Source organism: Spermophilus citellus (assembly GCF_964194105.1).
Source record: "Spermophilus citellus genome assembly, chromosome: 10".
NCBI lineage: Eukaryota > Metazoa > Chordata > Mammalia > Rodentia > Sciuridae > Spermophilus > Spermophilus citellus.
Genome location: NC_138197.1, coordinates 71,619,427 through 71,627,281, shown reverse-complemented (window position 1 = coordinate 71,627,281; position 7,855 = coordinate 71,619,427). Strand labels below are relative to the sequence as shown.

The 7,855-nt window shown below is 47.8% G+C and overlaps 1 long non-coding RNA gene across 1 annotated transcript; it reads right to left on the bottom strand.

The window, feature by feature from the left end:
- Window positions 1-2,459: 2,459 nt before the first annotated feature.
- Window positions 2,460-7,606, bottom strand: LOC308657446. Its single transcript, XR_014023926.1, has 3 exons — window positions 7,391-7,606; window positions 6,991-7,173; window positions 2,460-3,554 (listed from the first exon to the last, which is right to left on the bottom strand). It is a non-coding gene; the product is annotated as an uncharacterized lncRNA (long non-coding RNA).
- Window positions 7,607-7,855: the final 249 nt, after the last annotated feature.

Below are 7,855 nucleotides of genomic sequence, written 5' to 3'. Positions count from 1 at the left end.
CTGTCCACCCCCAGGGATTTCTGGACCTATCCTAATCTCCCAGTGCAATTCAGAGGCCTCTTTCCCTCACTCAGCCTTCATAATGATCCCAAGTGGTTTTGTCTCAAAATCACTTGACTCTGTATGTTTCTATCCCAGATCCAGGTATTAGGGATTTGCAGATAAAGGAAGTGAGGCTTTTAAAATGGCAAGATGTCAGAGGAACGAGGACAGGCTTCTCCTCACTCACCCCTCACCCCCCTCCTTCCCCAGCAGCTCCTTCCAAATGGATTTCCTAAAGAAGCAGCTGCCCCACCCCCTCTTTTTCTTTCTTTTTCCAGAAGTCTAAGTTTTGAAAATACATTTTAAAATATTTGCCTGTGTAGGAGAAATAGATTTATTTAGACAGGAAGGGGGGCGGGGAGGGTTCAGTTACCAGTTTTTCCATGAAGGCTTCCAGCCCACAGAGGTCTCTCCTTTCCATAAATACTCAATCCAACTTGCTTTGATTATATACTCTCCTACATATAATGAAATAGAACATATATTACTAAAATGTGTAATGCTAAAACACACACACACTCGTGTGGCTCATGGAGACAGGGTAAGAGGGTAGAAGGAGATAAGCCCCAGAGACCCTGGGTTGATACTGGTTATCAGGAGGACAGAACAGCTGTAGCACTCAGACTTATTTCTCTTTGCTCCTGCCTAGGAGACTAACTTCCTCAGTCCACGGGGTTCCAAATCTTTCCAGCTGTCAGACTTCAGAGAAGTTACTTGCCCTCTCTGGGCTTCAGTTTCCTCATCTGAGACACCAGAATGACATATCTATCTCACAACACTGTCATCATAAGTGAAAAGTGCATCTTTGATAACAGGCATAAAGCATGCAGTAAAAAGTCTCCAACATAGTGGCAGATCATTTCCATACAGAAGGATTTAGGGTAGAACCAGGGCTGAGGACCTTGTCTTGAAGCTGGATATGTAAAATGCTTACCCTAGCTTTGCTTAGTTGATTGTTTAACAGTTTGGGGGGCTGTACAGATGGGAACAATATCACTTCTAGGTGTCATTACAAATGTCCAGTAAATCTCAGCCCCAGTGTTGTTGCCTTCACTCAGGTCCCTTAGCTAGTCAGCAGCCAAGCCAGAACCACAGCCCTTCTTTTGACTCCCAGACCAGTGCTATTTCTACCTACCATTGTGCTCCTCCATTCCAAGCATCCTCTTTCAACACAAATTCCAGGAACCGCTTCACAGCTTCAGTTGCAGATAGGAAAGCTGAGGTGAGAGAAGATGAACTACTCACATGGCTGATGGGGGGTGTACAGGGGCAGGAACACCCTAGCCAATGCTGACCCATTCTGGGAAATTCCTGAGAACAGAACAAGTCCTGCAGCAGAAAATTTTCCCTAGTGTTATGGGGAAGCAAGACACAGAATAGATATGAGCCCAGTGAGGTGGTGTACACCATAATCCCACCCTCTCTTGTGGCTGAGGCAGGAAGATTGCAAGTAATTAAAAAAAAAAGGTTGGGATTGTAGATAAATGGCAGAGTGCCCCTGTAATCCCCAGTATAATAATGATTATTAAAATAATGATAAACATTTAAGAAGCAGACTCCAAGAGGTCTCAAGCTGGCACCCTGGTGGACACTTTATAAAGAGTTCATCTCAGAGGCCACCCTGTAGGAAGAGAATGTGGGATACAGTATGAAAGGAGACACAAGACTAGTGTGGATAGAGGAAAGCATCCCACAGAGGAGAGTCTGCCTGTAAAGCACATAGCTATGGGGTGGGGCAGAGCTGAGGTCCTGATGGTGGGAAAGTAGTAAGCCAAGATGAGCCACAGGACCCAGGACTCTTTGTGGCCTTCCACATATACCCCTCCAGGTCCTAGTCTTAGAAGGCTTCCATTCAGCTCCACCCAGCCAGGGAGACACCATTCCACTCCACCTCAACCCCAGCCCACGAAAGGGTGGGGCAGGGTGGATGTCAAGGGGGTTCCCTAGCCTGTTTGGGCCTGAAGGTGCTCCCCTGCTCAGGGCCTACCCAGAATAAGCAGAGAGGCTGTGGAGGGGATTCCCTTCATAGGTTCCTTCCTCATCTTGAGGATCAAGAACTACCTGACTGGGGTCCCCCCATCTCTCGGGTTTAAGAGTAATTCAAGGGCAAAAAAAAAAAAAAAAAAAAAGAAGGTGGGGCACAAAGACAGGGCTTTCCTGGGGCTGCCCCAGCGATGGGGGCGTTCAAGGGCACCACCCAATTGGGGTCACATGCTCAGATCTGCGTAAGGAAGAGGTGGCCCCACTCGGTGCTTTTCTTAGTGCCTCCACATTTGCTGTCCCTGATTGTCATGGCCGGCCATCTGGGCCAGCATGAGAAAGTGATCCAGGTCACCAGGCCGGAAACGGCATAACTGCTGGAATTAATGACATTTCTCTTAAATCCAAGCCAGGATTCTTTATTAAAAATAAATTAAAATCCTGTGTAACTTAATTACAAAATCAGACATGCTCATTGTAAACAAATGCAAATGTTACAAAACTGAATGACTGATTAAGTGCGAAGTCCGTAATCCCATTCCCAGAGGAGTAGGAATTGGGTCATTCTCTGGTGTCTGCTTCCAGATTTTTGTCAACGTCTGTGAGCATAGGATCTGGCCTGGGGACGCTCCCCTAGGGGCCAGCGACCGGAACGCTAGGCCGGAAGGAACAGGGCCGGGCCACTCCAATGCGGGAGGCCCCGGCTGGCCAAGCCCCACGCTGCGTTCTGGGGGCCGCAGTGCTGCCCTGAGCCAGTGCTGCCCCGCGCCAGTCCCTGCAGGGCCGGGTGCGGCCGGGGAAGCCACTACGTCACAAGGCGGTCTGGAGGGAGCCGGCTGGGACAGCCAGGATTCCATTACATCACTCGGGGCGAGGAGCCGGCGTTCTGTAAACGCCATGGCAAACCATTGGCTACCGTGCCGCCCAACCAACCAATAGCACCAGAGTATGCAAATCACTTGTTGAGCCAACGCTTCCTTGGGTCTGCTGTATGCAAATAGATGTCATCGCCCGGATGGAAGTTCCCAGAGGAGGGATGAGAGGCGTCCCGAACGAAGTTTGTAGGGAGCTGTTGTGGGGACTTGCTATCCCACAGCTCTTACATCCAATCCCAAGAGGACTGGAGTTTGATTGACGGTGAATTATGGGGTTGTCTGTCCAGTTAGACCCCGCTGCTTGGGAATTCAGTGAACATGAGCAATGATGCAAAAATTATTGTCAATTTGGAGAGTCAATTTGAATAAGTAAGAAAGCAGTACAGAAAGCTGGAACGTGCCTCGGAAAGCACCTCGGAAAACTCTCTCCAAAGGGACACAGCAGAGAAAAGAACAGACACAGTCCTTGTCTGATAGGTAGTTCCAGTCGGGTATGGTGGCTCAAAAGTTGAACAATCTTGATAATCAGTAATACCTGTTGTTATATGGGTCAGGGTTCTCCAGAGAAACAGAACCCAAAGCATATGCAGTCAGCTCTCCAGATCCTTGGTTCCGAGTCTGTAAATCCAACCACCCATGAATTCAACCAATCGTGGGCTGAAAATATTTGGGGGAAAAAAAAAGCATCTGTACTGAACACATACAGACCTTTCCCCACCATTATTTCCTCCTAAACAATACAGGGTAGCAACCAATTGCATAATTGTATTAGGTATTATAAGTAATCTAGAGATGATTTAAAGTATAGGGAAGGGTGTGGTAGGTAGGTCACACGCAAATATGACACCATTTTATATAAGGGATGTGAATATCCTAGGATTTTGATATCCTGGGGGAAGATAGACCTGGAACAAATCATCAGTATATATCAAGGAACTGCTGTGTATATATAGATATAGAAAGGACATTAACTATGAGGGATGGGCTCAGGAGATAATGCCAAGATGGCCCACAATCTGTTATCTGTGGGCTGGAGCCCCAGTTAATCCAGTTAATGCCATCTGAGTCTGAAGGCCTGAGAATCAGGAGCTCTAATGTTGAAGATGAATGTCCCAGCTCCAGAAGAGAATGAATTCACCTTTCCTGAGGGTTTTTGTTCTCTGCAGGCTGTTAATGGATTGGATGGGTCACATCCATAAGGCCATCTACTTGTACTCAGTCTATCATTCCATGCTAATCTTTTCCAACAAAACCCTCTCATACACCCCCCCCCCAAAAAAATGTTTTGCCAGCTATCTGAGTATCCTTTAGCCTGGTCAAGCTGACAGATAATTAAGCATCACAAACCATAGTGAAAGAGAATGAAATACAGGATGTCAATGAGCTATTTAACCAGTAAATAATGTAATTTTGAAGGTGGGATATTAGAGAATGACTCTGCTCTCCAAAGAAGTCTTTTTTAAACAGAGGGAGATTTGTCAGTCAGAGGGCAGAGGGAGAGTTCCAGGAAGAACAGGATGTGGGAAAGCCCAGAGGTAGGACAGAGCCTGCTTCCTTGGAGCAGCAGAATAAGGTGACTGAGTGGAGCCCGTGACTGAGGGAGAGAGTGTTGGGAGATGCCACCAGAGAGGAATGCTTGGTAGAGCAGTTAAGGGCCGTGTGCCACGCAAATGTTAACAACTTTCCTTGTCTCTTCTTTCTTCTTTAAATAGCCCTGTAAGGTGAGTGCTATTTTAGTTTGAGGAAACTGAGGCTCCAAGAGGTTGTCATATGCAAAAAGTAGCAGGCCAGTGTAGCTTTGAAAACTATCCATTGAACTGCTGTGCCATTGCCTCCCAGAGAGGAAACTGAGGTTCAGGGAGGTAAAATGATTTTTCCTGCCTTTCATGGTTTACCACAGAACTGGGACCCCCAGAGAGGTCTATGAATTTTTGCCTTGTGCTTGTCTCTCTGTGCTGTAAAGAGAGGATTAAAGAAAAGGGAAGTGGGATGAAGAATGGGGCTCAATGTAGAGCTTGTGCCTAGCATGTGTGAGGCCCTGGGTTCAATCCCCAGCACTCAGAAAGCAGGGGCGAGAGGGGCAAGGAAGGGGAGGGAAGAAAGGATCTTCCTTGCTCAGGCTAGAACTTAGGGTTCCCTGGTAGAAGGAGGTAGTTTTTAAACATCCTGGCTGAGGGTGTGATACTGGCCAGCAGGGGTCGCCCTGGAGGCTGTGGGGGCCCTGGCTTGCCTAGGCACCCAGATTAACTGGATCTTTGTGCTGTCCCGGTTGCCAAGAGATTCTGTTCCTCCTACTCTCACTTGCAGAGCCAGCTCTGGTTACCGGTGACAAGCCCTGGAGGAGAGTGCTGGAGAGACATGCAGGCAGGCACAAGGGTGCCAGAGGAGGACAACTCCTTCCCCATCCAGGTCAATAGCAGAGGGCTGGTACCCCTTAACCCTCTGGGTTAAGACTGTGATCTGGGGGCTGGGGTGTGGCTAAAGCGGTAGCGCGCCCGCCTGGCATGCGTGCGGCCCAGGTTCGATCCTCAGCACCACATACAAAGATGTTGTGTCCGCGGAAAAAAAATAAATAAATATTTAAAAATTAAAAAAAAAAAAAAGACTGTGATCTGTGTCCCCCATGCCTTGGCCCTATGCTCAGAACTCCAGGAGCCCAAGGCAAGGTCCACATGGAGGGTGTGGAGGCCTAGGCAGTAGCTGGGCACAGGGAGGACTGTAGGAATTTGGAGAGGAGTCCTTCCCCAACAGCTGAGCATCAAGCCGAGCAGTGGTGGGCATGCATCGCTGTCTGTGTGTCCATCTCATCGGTGGGCAGGGGAGCTGTAGCCAGAAAGATGGGGCCACCCGTTCACCTTCCATTTTGTTCTTTTTTTTTTTTTTTGTACTGGGGATTGAACCCAGGTGCTTTTTCAACATGGCTACATCCCCAGCTCTTTTTATTTTTTATTTTGAGACAGGGTCTGCTAAATTGCCCAGGCTAGCCTCGAACTTGCAATCCTCCTGCCTCAGGCTCCTGAATCACAGGGATTACAAGTGTGTACCACCACACCTGGCCTTCCATTGTTCTTTTAGAAAATGTCCCACACTTCTCCAACTGTGACCTTCCTGCTTGTCATAGGGTTCCCAAGGTCATGGCCTAACAGATCCCAGTTCCCTGTCAGTGTCACTCCACAGAAGGGATTTCTAGAGAATAATTAGGCAAGTTAACTCTTAGATTATTTAAAGCATTACTCTTCTTTTAAAAAAATATTTTTAGGGACTAGGGTTGTGGCTCAACAGTAGAGCACTCGCCTAGCACATGTGGGGAGCTGGGTTCAATCCTCAGCACCACATAAAAACATATAAATAGAATAAAGGGGGCTGGGGTTGTGGCTCAGTGATACAGTGCTAGCCTAGCACTTGTGAGTCCCTGGGTTCAATCCTCAGCACCACATAAAATAAAATAAAAAGATATTTTTTTAAAAAAGGTATTGTGTCCAACTATAACTAAGAAAAAAAATTTAAATTAATTTTAAAAAATAAAAAATATTTTTATTTATAGATGGACATAATACCTTTTTTAAGATGTATTTTTATATGCTGCTGGGAATCGAGCCCAGAGCCTCACATGTGCTAGTCAAGCGCCCTGCCACTGAGCTACAACCCCAGCCCTCTAAAGCATTAATATTCTTAAGGAGAGATTGTCTTTTGTTCATGTCTTGAGGAATAGATAGTTAAACTCATGAAATGGTTTGAACATTCATGCTAGGCAAACATTCTGCCACTGAACTACATCCCAACCTTTGTTTTAATTACTCAAACTTGTGATACTCCTGTTCAGCCTCTGAAAGTGCACAACTGACTTATAATCATCATTCTTTCTTTCTTTCTTTGTTTTGTACCAGGGATTGAACCCAGGGGTACTTAACCACTGATCCACATCCCCAGCCCTTTTTTGTTTTTTTAATTTTGAGACAGGGTCTCGCTAAGTTGTTTAGGGCCTCACTAAGTTGTTGAGGCTGGTCTTGAACTTGCCATCCTCCTCAGCCTCCGGAGCAACTGGGTTTACAGATCTGGAATAAACATCATCCGTAACACATGCTCTACATACTCTCCCAGACCCTCCAATGTCATAGGTAGTCTGTGAAAGATTGGCCAGGGGGCTCTCAGAAGTTGATGGGCGGTGGTCTTGTGCCTGGTTCCTGAAGAAGAGTCCTCTCTGGTGAGCATTAGAGTATGTGGGTGCCTCCTTCTGGTGCAGGGGCCATAGTGCAGTGGTCGGTTGGGCTGTGTCCTGTGAGGTAGGGGAGGGGCTAGAATGCAGTTCTAGAATAATGGCGCCTGCAGCCCTAGTTACTTCTGCACGTGCCTCGCCCCACCCCACCCCCAGTCTCTCAGTCTCTTTGTTTTTTGGGGACAGAGTCTCACTCAGGTGTGTAGACCAGTCTTGAATTTGCAATTCTCCTGCCTCGGCCCCCCAAGAGATTGGCATTACAAGTATGTCACAGTACCTGACTTCTTGAACTCCTCTTTCTCTTCCCTTGGAACCCCTTAGCAGAGAACCTGGAGGAGCAGAACTCCTAGTTCTCTTGGTGCTGGGTGCAGAGATCTCACAGCACCTGCTCTAGGCCAGGACCTGGCTGCCAGCCAGGGAGATGCCTGGTGGATGCTGGATCTGCCTTTGCTGTTATGCCTTGTGAGCAGGATAATCCCTCCGGCGCTCACACCATAAATGTCCAGACACACAGCCACTTTGGAACTATCTCCTGCAAGTCAGGCAGGGCCACCTCCCAGGGAGGGCTGGGTAACCTGAGCTACTGAGGGCCTTCAGGTCACTTCAGGAGCACTGGCGGTCAGCTGATACTCCTGGGGACCATTCATCATGCCCCCTAGCACAGCCCGGTTCAGCCATGGCTATTTCCAGTCTTGGGGAGGGAGAAGATTATGTAACAGGCTGGAAGCCAGGGGCTAGGGTG